The sequence below is a fragment of the Hermetia illucens genome, chromosome 3 (assembly GCF_905115235.1).
Source record: "Hermetia illucens chromosome 3, iHerIll2.2.curated.20191125, whole genome shotgun sequence".
Classification (NCBI taxonomy): Eukaryota; Metazoa; Arthropoda; class Insecta; order Diptera; family Stratiomyidae; genus Hermetia; species Hermetia illucens.
Genome location: NC_051851.1, coordinates 112332685 through 112348724, shown reverse-complemented (window position 1 = coordinate 112348724; position 16040 = coordinate 112332685). Strand labels below are relative to the sequence as shown.

Genomic DNA, 16040 nt, shown 5'->3' with positions numbered 1-16040 from the left:
AGAACTGTGATGCCGCCACAAAATGAAGGAAGTACAACGTTGTGTGTGCCGTAACAAAGGAAGGTTTACCATTGTGGTACCCAAGAAGGACAAAATTGTGTAAATAACAATGGCTTCCATGCTTTGCCTATTAGCTGCCCAAGAACGTTAACCACAATTCCAAAAATATTTTTGAATAATTTCATGGGAGAAGAACTTCACTATGATTATAAGCCAAGTAAAGTCGAAGAATTTAAAGGTTTTCTCCGAAAGTGCAGTTTTTTAAGGCAGTGCTGCTTCCACGTTTCCTGCAGAGCTGCTCTAGCTCCTACTTATTTTAACATTCTAACTAACAGAAATATTTCTAAGGAGCGGAAAATGGGTTCATTGTTTTGCTGAGGAAAAGTGTTCTTCTTGAGCATAATAACTGAAGATATTTAGACCCCGCCCCCGCCTCAAGTAAATTTTTGAGAGTCCAGAGTCAGATTGAAGCTATCCTGCTTTATTTCTGTGAGTTTTCACATCTATTGGTGGGGAATAGCGCCACAACCATATTTACGCGCCATCGTTCGCGGTTACCCGAAATGCCTTTCAGCACCCCTATGAATCCCGAGCCGCTCGCACTCCGCCAAAAAGAAAGAAACAAGTCGGAATACTCGAAGTTGGGCCCGTCGGGTATAAAGATTTTGTGTTCATCTTTTCAATTCATACCTACCTAAGAATACAAAATATGATATATGCATACATGTATATAGTTAAAAACAATCACGAACCCTCTTCCCGGGGATGGAATAAAGGCTGAAAGCGTTTCAACGCGTGAATGGGTTTCTCTTTCCACATGTCGATCTTCTGTTTGACTGAAGTAACATTCGAAATAGGATCCCATTCTCTGGCTGTCAAGTTCAAAGGAGATAATTTATTATCTGCCATGACGGTAGCCTAATGTAATTGGCTACAGGATTGCTCTCGAAGAAAACCCACCTCTTTCTTCCTTGATGGCATGGGATAATGATCATATTTGCAAGAACTACGCTTATCTGTCTATTGACAGATTGTAAATCCACTCCACACCGAAAGTATACAGAAAGACGGGAATGGCGAAAGTGTTGATCGCCATGATTTTATTTTTCCCGGACAGCTCAGTTTTAAGGACAAGATCCAGAGGTCGTTGAAATTCTCCCAGCAACTTAGATTCATTCATTATTACCACAGCAGGCGTTATTGCTTGTAATATGTCTAGGTATTTTTACATGTAGTCCGAATCCATACCCTCGATTTGGATGTTATTTTGGTCGTATCCTTCGTTGGTGGTGTGTTTTTCCCGAACAATTGTTTTTATGCGAGATTTTTCCAATTCCAACTGCATGCCGATATCCCTGCTGAACTTGATGGTGATGTCCAGCAAGGAGCGAAATTGGTTCTCATCTTTGGCATACAATTTGGTGTCGTCAATGTACATCAAATGGCTTAATGTACATTTGGACAATAAGTCATGTTTGACTTGGAACCCGTATTTGCTTTCATGTAAAAGATGGGATAGCAAATTGAAAGCCAAACAAAACCACAGCGGGCTTAGAGAGTCGCCTAGGAGGATGCCACAGCTGATTGGTATTTCTTCTGATATTTGTGAGGATATCGATAATTTTGTGCTGCAATTCTTAATCATTATTCTCAGGAGAAGGACTATATTCGGGTTGATTATGGACAGCCTGCTTTACAGCAACCGTATCGATTATAAGCTGTTCTTTACAACCTCGGGAACCCCTTGCACATCCTGTTTTGCTCCTCAGCTTTCAATTTATAAACATCAAGATGTTTTGAGATGTTCACGCACAGAACTGAAGTGAAGACTTTGTAGATGGTAGGAAGACAAGTAATTGGTTGACATTTTCAAGGGCAAGAGACACCTTGTCCCTTGGGGATGAGAGAAGTTATCCACTTGGTAAAAAATACTGCGACTAATTTCGGATCGGCAATCATCTGATTAAAATGATTTGCCAATACCCTGCGAGTGCTCTTGAACCGTTTCCACCAGAATTTGTGAACCTTGTCAACTCCTGGCGCCTTCCAATTGCCTGTCTTTTCAAGGGTTGCTTCTACGTTAGGCATGGTCATTTCGGGAAGGGCCTCGCATGAACTCATAAGGTGTGGGAGCCATGCCGCCTCTAACTTGCAACGGCTGGGTTTGCTCCAAACACTTCTCCAGAAGTTTTCTGCCTGATCCAGATCGAGATTACTTTAACGGACTGAATTAGTGAGGTTCTTATAGAATCCCCGTTAGTTTTGAAAGAATAAGGCGCTGTCTGTCCTTCGCTGAAAACTCTTTTAATACCTACAGATGCGATCGGAGCATACCGCAAGTTTCTGTTTCAGCATCGCGAGGATTTCTTCGATTGGCATATCATTGGACAGACGGTAGTTTCCAATGATGTTGGCAACGCATTTTTGCACCCTTGGCAATGGATTTTCAAGGAGTGCTTGCGTGACACAACCAATCTCCCTTCTCAAGTTTTCGACTTTTTGTAGAATCGAAATACCCACAACGGTAAATTCCTCCTGTACATACCTCTGGTATTCACTCCAGGATATTGATTATTGAGACCAATAACCGTGGCAACTGCATTATAGACCAGGCTATGAACCTCTGTCGCACTAATCTCACTAACTAAACGATAAGCCAAAATTCTGTCAACAGCAGCAATGATGTTGGTAGTTGTCGAAGCAAACTTTAGTTTTGGGATCTAGCCTGGGCCTAGCGTCGGGAAGAATCTCGACCTGGAATGCGGCCAAAGCCTTATTATGAATTGGGTCGACTTCCCCAGTTACTAAGCTTCTCCTGGTTACTGGGTTCATCGAGTGCCTTGTAGGTGGAGTATTAGAGTTGCTTCTTTGTTCAGTCCGGTCAGTTGATGAATACAAACTGGACTCAAGTGAAACTTCGTGGATAATTTGTTGCCTGGTTGGTAGACAACTCGATTATTTTTCACTGCCATCCGGTATAGATTAACGACGTTCTGCTCCGGAACATGACTTAGCGGATTATGAACGCGTCATGGAGTCGATGTCTATACCCTGATGAATTCCGTTCCAAATCCGTGACGCGGTAATAGGCGCGAACGATACATTCCAAACCATACGACGCCTAGGTCTTCCGTCCCTGGTGGTTGATGGCATAACCGCGAAAAAACATATTGTTGCTGAGCTACTCTGAACCGTGTTGGGTACTCTCTTCGTATCCCTGGGTCCCGTTTAAAGAATTTAAAATATGGTTATCCCTAATTTATTCCCACGAGTAACGGTGAAGCTGTCAACCCTGCAGCAGAGCCCCGATGCTACAGTGCTCCATGGTTGCCTCCAAAGATAAGGAAGTTATTTGGAGCGGAGCCGCTGAAATACAGGCCTACCTCGACTTATCACGTTAACTGGTTCCATGAAAGTGCGTTATAAATCGAAAATGTGATAAGTCGAAGCGTAAGAAATACATGCTCGTATGCATAGCGTAAAAAAGAGTAGAATTCTTCGTTAATTGTCGCTTGTTGCTTATGAATTACCAAAACTGACATTTCGCACATAGCACCTATTAAGAATCAATTCAAAATACATACAAAAATATAAACGTGTTTAGTTTATACTATCAAAATAAAGAGGAGTTATTAAAAAATATTATAAAAGTATACATGATTATAAAAGTATCCATGTATATAAATATGAATATTTATCATCACTTGATGACAAATCACGATGAATCCCTGCTGAGGTTTGCAGTTGAGAAGCTGACCCAGATGTTGGCGGTTGAAAAAATTAGTTAAAGTTGTCTGGTTAAATTTAAATTTAAGCATTAAGGGGGTCATCCTGTGTGAAGGCCGTTTTTGTAGGTGTGTTTAGAAATTTTTGGTGGAGAACTGGATGAAGATACAAATACAAATTTTTCACCATATATTTATCAGTATCTTGAGCATGCACCTGATAGCATAGTTCGTTATTGAAATACAGAGCAATTTATACACCTATCTCGAAAAAAAGGTGTTTTCTGCTGGCCACACTAGAGGGCGCTGCCATCAACCATCAACGAAGAAAAGTAAATGGCATTTTAACGCGCAGACTTAACTACAGTCCGCAAACTAGGATTATTAAGAAATTTTAAAAGCTAAATTTTTAGCGCACTGTTAAACTTTTTTGTGAATTTTGGTGTTTTTTTAAGGCTCCAATTATCCTACTTTGCGGACCATAGAAATATGTTCTGAATAAGTCATGAAAATTCCAAAGAATTTCGTTGCACTATGGTGGAAAGCAGATCTTCAATATGCAATTTCGAGAAAAACGCATTTAAAAAGTAGAATGTGATTTTTAGCTATAAAATCATAACTGATCATTAATCTGCTGTACCTAGTCCATAAACCTTAGGTTTCTTCAAGAAACACATATACAACCTTGGTTTCAACTCTTGTCCTTTTAGTGAAGTCATTCGAACATCATTCGAACCGATAAATACGCGCTTTATTACGGCGATCGACTTAAATCTGGCATGAGATTTATTACTTATCATGGTGGTCAAAGGGTGGTATAGGTCCTAATGCGAAACGTGGATTGGTACCCACGATGGAGCATAAAACCTGGCAAATGCCTGCCGAATCAACACCAATAGCTATACTACCAAACCCTATCTCCACCTCCACGTGGTGACCGCTGGGAGCTCTTTCTTAACGAAAAGCTGCAGACGTAGAAGAATGAAGGCGAGCTTCCCGCGCCTAAAAACTGGACATTTGTACCAACTGGTCTTCCAGGTTGGGGGTTGGGTAGGGCTGACAACCCTACACGAAAAACAACTTGTTACGAAGCCACAACAGGAGCCTCGGACTGAACGGATTACATAACGACGAACCCGGCAACGATTATGGAATAACAATTTGCGCATTTTCTCAAGCAACGTCCGCTCCCTGTACAGAGATGAAGCTGATAAGCAGCTAGCCGATACCCTGTCCCAATATAGGGCTGATGTAACAGCGTTACAGGAGATGCGTTGGACAGGGACGGGTTTCCTGGAGAAGAGCCGCTACACTATATATTATAGTGGCCATCCAGTAAACCATGTGCTCGGAGTAGGTTTCTTAGTCAGCCAAAAAATGAAACCTGCTGTTATCGGCTTCGAAAACATAAGCGAACGGCTATGCACTCTGTGCTTGGGAGGCAAGTTTAGAAATATAAGCCTCATCAAGCCGTCAAGTTTAGAAATATAAGCCTCATTAACGTTCACGCCCCTACAGAGGAGAATGCAGAGTCGAAGAAGGATACCTTCTACGAGGCAGTAGAAAGAACCCTAGAAGCCTGTCCCAGATACGATATCAAAATCATACTTGGGGATTTTAACAGCCAAGTAGGGAAGGAGCCCGTATTCAGGCGATACGTTGGCTCCCATAGCTTACACGAAAATACAAATGATAACGAACTGCGGATTATTCAATTAGCAGGGTCACACGAAATGGTTGTTGGAAGTACCTGGTTTGCGCGGAAAGCGGTCCACAAACATACATGGGCCACTCCAGACGGGACCACTTTCAACCAAATTGACCGCGTGTTGATCGAAAGCCGCCACCTCTCAGCCTTGTCAGTCATATAAGGGGGCCTTGAATGTCAGAACATATAAGGGGACCAATATAGACTCGGATCACTATCTCGTTGGCATGGTGCTCCGAGCTCGAATAACAATACCACCTACCTCGACAATCAGATGAGAGTTAGCACTGATCATCCACAACACAGCTCCCCGCGACACCTTTAAGAGGGAAATGGATGCCGCAAAAACCGCAGTCAACAGAGGACTTGGAGATCAAGCATCAACAAATGATCTTCACAACCACCTCCAGAACGCTATCATGGATACGGCAACAAACATACTTGGCCCCAGCCGCAAAAGGAGTCGGAACGGCTGGCTTGCACGATGAATATAAGCTAGCAACTGGAACGGAAGAATGCCGCATACCGAGTAATGCTGCATTCTCAAAGAACGCGGGCACGCGCAGAGGCTTATCACTTATCCGTCGAGCGGAGAAGCGACTTCACAGACGGAAAAAAGAAGCCTGGGAGAACCAACAAGTCTGTGAACTAGAAAAGTGCAGGGAGCAACCACACCAGGCACGCAAGTTTTACCAACAAGTCAGCAGGATGAAGCCTTATACACTTCGATGCTCATCCTGCCGAGACAAAGAGGGAAATCTGATTTCCGACAGAATGGGCATATTGGAGTGATGGGTTGAGTACTTTGATGAACTACTGAGCAACCAGAACATCGGCGAGTTGGAAGTCCCACCAACTGAAGACGACGGACAAATACTGCCACCACCAAGTTTAGGAGAAACAGTGTGCGAGGCCAGAGAAAAGCAGCAGGATCATTCTCAAGACCATTTGACATCATCTATTCCTCGCAAACTTGGGTTCTTAGCAACAAAAATTGCGAACTCTTGGCCGCGTTCGAGAGAAGAATCCTCCGAAGAATTTTTGGCCCCCTACATGAGGATGGATGATTCCGTAGCCTACATAACGACGAAATCTATGAGCGATACCATGACCGTCTGGTTGTGGATAAAATCCGGCTCAATAGGTTACGGTGGGCGAGTCACTTAATCCGTATGGATGAGGATGATCCCACCCGGAAAGTCAATATCTATGGTAGAAAAAGAAGACGAGGCAGACCCTGTCTAAGATGGAGCGATGGCGTAGGTCAGGACGCCAGACAGCTTTTAGGGATATAGAATTGGTGGACATCGGCGCAAAACCGGGAGGTCTGGAGTTCCTTATTAAGGCAGGCCTAGATCGGATACCGGTTGTTGCGCCGTTGATGATGATGATGATGTGACTTATTACGTATTTAACACCATAATTTCTAACTGACTCCGAATATCAAAAAATTATTTTGCCCATATATTCTACACTATATCTAGATACAATTGACGCAAAAGAATTCGATTCCGTGGGTCCGACTCATGGGATGACCCCCTTAAGCTTTCTCGATTTGTACAAATACAAATACCAAATACCCCAATGCCTTCTCAATGAGTTCAAAAAATTTGTAAATTTTTTTGATTGGAAACTCTTTTTCTCCCTGGTCTAAATTTTGTTGTACCAATTCTGTGTCATCTGTTACAATATTCAACAATTCTTGATTGGAAAGTGGCACTTCAGGAGTATTAATTACGTTAAATATATCCTCTTCATATCGTCATTCGTCAAAGACTATAGTTTTCGAAATCTCAACAATTTCTCTGTTGATTTCTGAATCGTTGTCGATAGCAATGCCAGAAGGAGACTCAACCGCTTCTGCCCAGATTTTACGCCAGGTTTTGTTCATTTTGCCACTAGTTACCTCTTTCCAAGAAGCTTCGATATTTTCAACAGCCTTGAGAATATCAAAATTTTTCCAGATTTCTTCAATTGATAATTGCCTATCTTTATCCAATACTATTAAATCGTCTAAACGTTCCACCAACTGCCTGAAAGTTCGACGCAGTCATCAACCAGTACCGGGTGATAATGAATAACAATCGAGTTGCCCTACCATCCAGACACGACGTTTCACTTGAGCTCGGTTTGGAGTCATCAACTTACCGGACTGAACAAAGGAGCCAAGGGGCCCAGGAATCGGGAGAAGCGGATAATGAGACTTTCACCGCATTCCAGGTCGCATTCACAGAATATGCTGAGATTATCCCAGACTGCTAGGCCAAGGATCCCAAAACTAAAGATTACTTCGACAACATCAACATCTTTGCTGCTGTTGACAGAATGTTAGTTGATTGTTTGGCTGGCAAGGTTAGTGCGACAGAGGTTTACAGCCTAACCTCCGTTGCAACTGCCACGGTTATTGGTCTCAATAATCAACATATTGGAGCGAATAACAGAGGTACGCGCAGGAGGAATTTACCGTTCTGGGTATTTCGACTCAACAAAAGGGTCGAAAATTTGAGAAAGGAGATTGGTCGTGTCACGCAAGAACTCCTTGGAAATCCATCGCCAAGAGCGCACAGATAGGTTGCGAACATCATTGGAAACTATCATCCGTCCAATGATATGCCAATCGAAGAAATCCTCGAGGTGCTGAAGCAGCAACTTGCGGTATGCTCCAATCGAATCTGTAGGTATCAAAAAAGCTTTCAGCGAAGGACAGACAACACCTTGTTCTTCCAAAACCAACCCCGATCTGGATCAGGCAGAAGACTTCTGGAGAAGTGTTTGAAGCGAACCCAGCCATTGCAATTTAGAAGCAGCGTGGCTCCCACACCTTATGAGTTCTTGCGAGGCCCTCCACGAACTGACCATGCCTGACGTAACTGAAGCTGACGTAGAAGCAGCCCTTGAAAAGGCAGGCAATTGGAAGGCGCCAGGAGTTGATAAGATTCACAACTTCTCGCAAAAGCGGTTCAAGAGCACTCGCAGGGTATTGGCAAATCATTTTCATCAGATGATTGCCGATCCGAAATTAGTTGCAGTATTTTGGATAACTTTTCTCATCTGCAAGGAAAAGGGTGCCTCTTGTCCTTCAGAAAGGAGAAATGTTGCATAAAAATAATTGTTCGGGGAAAACACACCGACAACGAAGGATACAGACATAATAACATCCGAATTAAAGGTATGGATTCGGGTGACGTTTACAAATACCTTGCGTATTGCAAGCAACAACATCTGCTGTGGCAATCATTAAATCGAAGTTGCTAGGAGAATTTGAATGACGTCTGGATCATGTCCTGAAAACTGAGTTGCTCGCGAAAAAGAAAATCGAGGCGATCAACACCTTCGCCATTCCCGTTCTTGTATAAATACTTTCGGTGTGATACAGATTTAGAACCTTTCAATAGACAGGTAAGGGTAGTTCTTGCAAACAATAACATAACATAACAATAGAGCATCCTAAAAACTGAGGATAACTATCCCACGTCACCAGGAAGAAAGGGGGGATACTTGATTTGAAATCATTGCACTATAATCAAGTGTATTCTCTTCGTGAGTTTTTCTAAAAGAAACATTCCTCCAGCCAAATACATCAGGCTATCGTCATGGTAGATGATAAATTATCTCCTTCGAACTTGAGCAGCAGAGAATGGGATCTCAGGTCGAATGTTACTTCAGCCCAAAAGAAGGGCGATATGTGGAAGGAGAAACCCATTCACGGAGGTCATATCAAAAATTTGTTGTTACCAGGCAATGACATCGAAGCCTCCAACAAATGGTTGACTAATGGTGTATTTTTCTATGCGACTAGGATCACTTTCTCAAAGGCCAGGTTAAAGAGGACGCATGATAGGGCATCCTCTTGTCGTAGACCGTTGTTGATGTCGAATGGTCTTGAGAGTGATCCTGCTGCTTTTATCTGGCCTCGCACATTGGTCAGGGTCAGCCTAGTCAGTCTCATTAATTTCTTTGAGATACCGAATTCTCCCATGGCCGTGTACAGTTTTACCCTGGCTATGCTATCATAGGCGGCTTTAAAGTCGATGAACAGATGGTGCAACTGTTGTTCATATTCCAATAGTTTTTCCATTGCTTGCCGCAGAGAGAAAATCTGATCTGTTGCTGATTTGCCTGGACTGAAGCCTCTTTGGTATGGGCCAATGATGTTCTGGGCGTATGGGGCTATCCGGCCTAGCAAGATAACAGAGAATATCTTATAGATGGTACTCAGCAACGTGATACCTCTGTAATTGCTGCACTGTGTGATATCTCCCTTATTATGTATGAGACAGATAATGCCTCGTTGCCAGTCTTCAGGCGTTGATTTGCTGTCCTATACCATGAGCACAAGTTGATGAACCACTTGTTGTAATTGGTGGCCTCCATATGCCCATTCTGTCAGAAATCAGATTTCCCTCTAAGGCTCCTTCCTGCTGACTTGTTCGTAAAACTTCCGCGCCTGGTGCGGATGCTCCCTATACTTTTCGAGTTCACAGACCTGTTGCTTCTCTCAGAGAATGCATTACTCGGTATGCAGCATTCTTCCGTTCCATTGCTAGCTTACATTCATCGTCAAACCAACCGTTCCGACTCTTTTTGCGGCTGGGACCAAGTATGTTTGTGGCCGTATTATTGATAACGTTCTTCAGGTGATTGTGAATATCATTTTGTGATGCTTCAATTCCAGGATCTCTGTTCACTGCGGTTATTGCGGCATCCATTTCCCTCTTATAGGTGTTGCGGGAGGCTGTGTTGTGAATGGCTTCAGTTTTAACTGTCACCTGATTGTCAGAGGGGATTCTAGGTGGTGTTGTTATTCGAGCTCGGAGCACCATGCCAACGAGATAGTGATCCGAGGCTATATTTGCCCCCCTATATGTTCTGACATTCATCAAGGCTGAGAAGTGGCGGCGTTCGATCAACACGTGGTCAATTTGGTTGAAAGTGGTCCTGTCTGAAGAGGCCATTTTGGCCTCAAGGACAGGCTTCAAGGGTTCGTTCTACTGTCTCGTAGAAGGTATCCTTCTCCGACTCTGCAGTCTCCTCTGTAGGGACGTGAACGTTAATGAGGCTTATTTTCTAAACTTGCCTCCCAAGCGCAGAGTGCATAGTCATTCGCTTACGTTTTCAAAGCCGATTACAGCAGGTTTCATTTTTTGGCTGACTAAGAAACCTACTCCGAGCACATGGTTTACTGGATGACCGCTATCATATTGTATATGGTGTAGCGGCTCTTCTCCACGAAACCGGTCCCTGTCCAAAGCATTTTTATATTGGGACAGGGTATCGACTAGCTGCTCAGCAGCTTCATCTCTGTACACGTTGCATGAGAAAATGCGCAAATTGTTATTCCTTTGTCGTTGCCGGGTTCGTCGTTATGTAATCCGTTCAGTCCGAGGCTCCTGTTGTGGCTTCGTAACAAGTTGTTTTTCGTGTAGGGTTGTCAGCCCTACCCAACCCCCAACCTGGAGGACCAGTTGGTACAAATGTCCAGTTTTTAGGTGCGGGAAGCTCGCCTTCATTCTTCTTCGTCTGCAGCTTTTCGTTAAGAAAGAGCTCCCAGCGGTCACCACGTGGAGGTGGAGATAGGGTTTGGTAGTAGAGCTGATGGTGTTGGTTCAGCAGGCGTTTCCCAGGTTTTATGCTCCATTGTGGGTACCAATCCACGTTTTGCCAGGAACCTAGACTACCCTTTGAGGAGGAGGAGGACAGCTTCGTAGAAATCAGGCTATTAATATCAATTTTATAGCATTTCAAATTTATCGATTTTGCGCGAATTTACTGCATCTTAAACCATACAAATAACATGCTAATGTCAGAACCAACGACAATAATTGACATTCAAAGGAAATACTAAATTTCCATTTATGAAGGCAAAATAGATTCCTTTTTGTCCTTTTTAAGGTTTTGTTGGCAACAAAATCCCTATTAAAATCGGTTCATTGTTTGCCTATTTGTCACATGCACTTTTCTCAGAAACGACTGTACCGACTGACATGAAATTTGGTAGGAACTGCGAACCCCCACTGTTGCTTGTTGAACTTGAGGGGGTCCCCACATACCTAAAAGAGGGGTACAATATGAAAAGTCTCGACTAGTAGGTTCCAAATCAGATATTAGTTTCGGCATTAGTCGCAAAGGGTGGGAGTGCGGGGGTTTGAAAGGGGACAATTACTTCAACCCAAATATCTGGAAAAGAAATATGGTGGTCCGTGCATGTGGCGTCAAAATATCTCTGTTACGATAGCAGTTCCAAAAAAGTTAAGAATCATATATTTTTATATATTGAAAATTTACTGCCCCCTTAAGTTCATTCTAGATGCGCAATAAGATAGGTTTTAATAGAAAGGATCATACTGGAAAGTTTAGTGGAAATTCTACTGTTACTCATAAAGTTGTAGTAGGTCAAAGTTGTTCCTTTCGCGTCAAATAGCTACTCGTCAAGAGACGAAAATTCAGTACTACATCGAATTGAATATAAGGTATATTGAACATATATACGGAGGCATCGTGTAGCCAAATATTATTACACGAAAAATCAACAAAACTTTTAACACGTGAAGCACCGACCTTCCGATTTCCGACTTGTTTGTATCTGTTGCAGGTGAACTTCTTCACATTTTCTAATAATGTTGAAGCTGACTATTGTGAATAGTGTGCTTTCCTTATCAAATTATCCGTGTAAATGGCCCTTTAAAAAATATTACAGTATGCAATTCAATTTTTAACTATGTACCCACGGAACTGTTATGTCCTCATCGTTGTTCACATAGGGAAACACAAACCCCTTTAATACCTAAAGCTTCTAGTTTCCGGTATCCCGACTAATATCAATAAAGTTGATTCGAGATGTAATTTAAAGGAAACACAAAATCTTTGATCCCGGGAGCTTCTGATTTCTTGACTATTTTGTGTATCAGCCAGCCTACCCTGATGGCGCCACACTGGCACGGGGCTGTCAATTCTCGTTCGATGATCTCATAGAGCAGCACAAAGAGAATACTGGTACGAACAACCTAAACTTGATGTTGGTGTTAAGATATCTACATTTCCAGATTTATCCACTTATCGCGTTGAACGACATCAACTTCGATACGCTCTCATTGCTTCTGCTAACAGCTTCCTAGATATATAAACTGAACGGCACCCTTGATATTTCATCCGTTAATGCAAATAGAAGAGTACCATCACCCATCAGACTGAAAAGATTGGGCTGCACCACCATTTGGCCAAGGCTTATTGGCTTGGCGAGAGAGTAAGCAGAGGTGATCAACGTAGTCTAGGTGTTTGAGAAAAGATACACTGCTTCATGAAAGACGCTATCGACAGCGAGAAGAAAAGTATGGTTGGCTCTGATTCCGATTTCAAAGCTTCCTAAAATTTTACCTCCATTCAACAGGGCACATTTTGTGCCATCATATGTCACACTGATATTAACTATTAGTTTCTCTGGAACTACCCCGGAAGAGCAGAACATTCCAGATTCGCTCGCTTGTGGTTTTGTTGGAAGCTTTCTCGATATCGATGAAGAGCACGTTTTTGCAACTTTGTTTGATCAAATTTTACGGACTAAAAAAAAATCAAATTCCACCATAATTTTCGGAATTTTTGACTATATATACTATCACGGGCGAACACAATGCTGACATTATGAAGTGCCCTTGCACGCTTCAAGGTCCAAAAAAAATGTGGCTGTCGCGCCAACGATTACTATTATATCATGAAGCTTTTTGAGGTTTTATCCATATCTTTTAACTTAACAAAGCATTTCGTCAGCTACGAGAGGAATACGCAGATTTCGATGTAAGCTTTTGATGAACCAAGGTTCTATTGCTATTATTCGCAGAATCTTCGTTTGTTGGAGTAGTTTGATATTAGTAACTTTCGTTGCGTCCTTCGATTATGTAGATCCAGATGCGTTTAACTAAGTATTTTTGCAAAAGTAATTTGTTGTCTAGTGATAAGTTAGAATTTCGTTTGATTCGCTAGTAAGTACTATTTACTTTTAGTTTTATTTGCGATATGTCTTCTGCATGTAGGACGTCCATCACGGTGGGAGCTAACATATCTGACATTTCACTTTGTGGAATATTGATTCCATTTAACGAAATGAGAGGGAAAGACTGATTTGGAAAACGTCCAGCAGCAGCTACGATCTAGTAAGTCCAAATGCCGCAAGCATCATCCAAATTCTGTCGCGGAGCAAATGAACTTGCCTGACATCAGAGCAGGGGGCACAACGTTACGGCACAAAATCACCGCCAAGTCGACTCGCTACATGCAAAGAACAGGCGAGTCCCTTGTATGGGGACAGATCGCAGGCTGACTTCACTTAACTTGAAGGATCGATTTTTCAATCTTCTAAGTGGGGTGAAGTCAGAACAAGAATGGATAGATTAATCGAAATTGAAGACAATGCGCAGTTGTTTACTGTGTAAGTTGTGTGTGGCAACCATTTCATTCAGGTCACCGTGGTCATCACCCGAGCTTATAAAAACCTCACAATGAAAGAGCGGGTGGACATAAGGTTTTGTTTTACACAAAACCTTAAAAAGCATAACTGAAACGAAACTCGTTCTAGATATCATGATTGTTTCCACCTTCTGCGTGGAATCCCGAAAGAAAACTGAGACGCTCTTAAGGGGATCTTCCCGTGTAAACGCCGTTTTATTTCGCTTTTTTTAGAAATTTTTTGTGAAGAACTGGATGAAGATGCAAATACGAATTTTTCACCATAGATTTATTAATATCTTGAGCGTGCATAGTAACTTTTTAACCCTGATGGCATAGTTGATATACTCCCACTTCCAAAAAAAGGTGTTTTTCTGCTGCCACGCTAGAGGGCGCTGCGATCATCTTAAAGAAGAAAAGTAAACGGCATTTTAACGCACAGACTTAACTACAGTCTGCAAACTTGGATTATTAAAAAATAAGAGAAAATAAATTTTTGGTGTCGTGTTAAACTTTTTTTGTGAATTATGGTGTTTTTTCACGGTTTTTTCAATGAATAAAAACAACTACTGAACGAATCACAATTATCCTAGTTTGCGGACCGTAGAAATATGTTCTGAATAAGTCGTGAAAACTTCAAAGAAATTCGTAAGATAGATTTTGGGCTATGGTGGCAGCCGATTTTCAACATGCAATTTCAAGAAAAACGCATTTAAAAACTAAAAAGCGATTTTTAGCCATAAAACCTTAACTGACCATTAATCTGCCATACCTAATTCATAAACCTTAGGTTTCTTCAAGAAACATATGTACAGCCTTGGCTTCAATTTTTGCCCTTTTAGCGAAGTCATTCGTACGTCATTCGGATCGATAAATATGAGCTTTGCTATGGCGATCGACAAAAATCTGGCATGTTACTTATCACGTGTTTAACACTATAATTCCGAACGACTCCGAATATCAAAAAATCACTTTGCCGATTTATTCTACAATATATCTAGATATAATTGATGCCAAAAAAAAAATTCGATTCTGCGAATCCGACACACGGGATGACCCCCTTAATATTGACAACTTTGTCATTTATTACTTTCAATAAGCAGTGTTTCTGGGTTACACTTGTAATATTCTTTGGCGTTTCATAAATCAACTTCAAATTTAACCACTTAATTAATATTTTGTTACTACAGTTTAGAAATTTTGGTTTCTGGGATACAATTTAGATTAACATTTCTACTGGTATGCAATTTAAAATTATATATTGAATAAAGAATACACTATCATTAGAGTCTAATCCATTACTGCACCTTCTATTAACTCTGACATATGCTAACAATAATGAAACTAAGGGAAATTGCACTGCGTCCTTAAAGAACGAAAGTTAGACCGTTAGGCTGGCGCTGTTGAAGATCGCGATTCAAACCTCATTGGTGGCAGAAAGATCTGTTTTAAGGCCTTGATCCTATTGGATTGTCATGCCAACAATTATATTTATTGCCTGGTATTAAGCATTCTCCCAGATGCACTAACCCACTTTTCAGAAGTGCCATTACTGACAGTGCCATTTCTCTCCGAACCCAATTTATTAAGGCATCCCCATACCAGCTTAGAGTTCTCCTGGTTGGAACTACATAAGTGCCTTGATAGGCGCCTAGCTATTGATTAGAATTGCAATCTATATATTTTTATTTAATTCAATCAGAAGAAAAACGTTAGTTGAATACTGGTATGCTTACCTATTTGTTCAAAGTACATATCCCCTGCATATATCCCCCACCCCCTCCAGCTTTGAGGGCCTTTTAGTGTACCTGATAATTACATATACTTTTTGAGGAATATAATTCACCCCACTTTTGAAAGTATGAGGATCCCCTCCCCCCTGAACTCAACACAAAATTGTGCCATTCGGAGGATATTTTTGTAAAATGCTATTATATACTATTATATGTACATATATACAAAATCTCAAAAATAGTTTATTCTTGCGAAACGTCAGCAATTACTTATACCAAGCAAGCATAAAAGCTTGTCAAGTATAATTTTAAGTATGACAACTTAGTCAAAAAGGTTACACAACGTCTGGTACTTGAAACCTCCGCAAGAATATTCCCACAGAATTCAAATTGCTTTGTGCCAGCATAATTATTTTAACGAATAATTGCAGATGC

At 41.6% G+C, this 16040-nt stretch overlaps 1 protein-coding gene across 3 annotated transcripts in view; it reads right to left on the bottom strand.

Annotated features, from left to right (window-relative positions):
* LOC119651686 (myosin-11) overlaps nucleotides 1–16040 on the bottom strand; it is a 91539-nt gene that overhangs the window by 40240 nt on the left and 35259 nt on the right. The gene's annotated exons all lie outside the window — the stretch shown is intronic.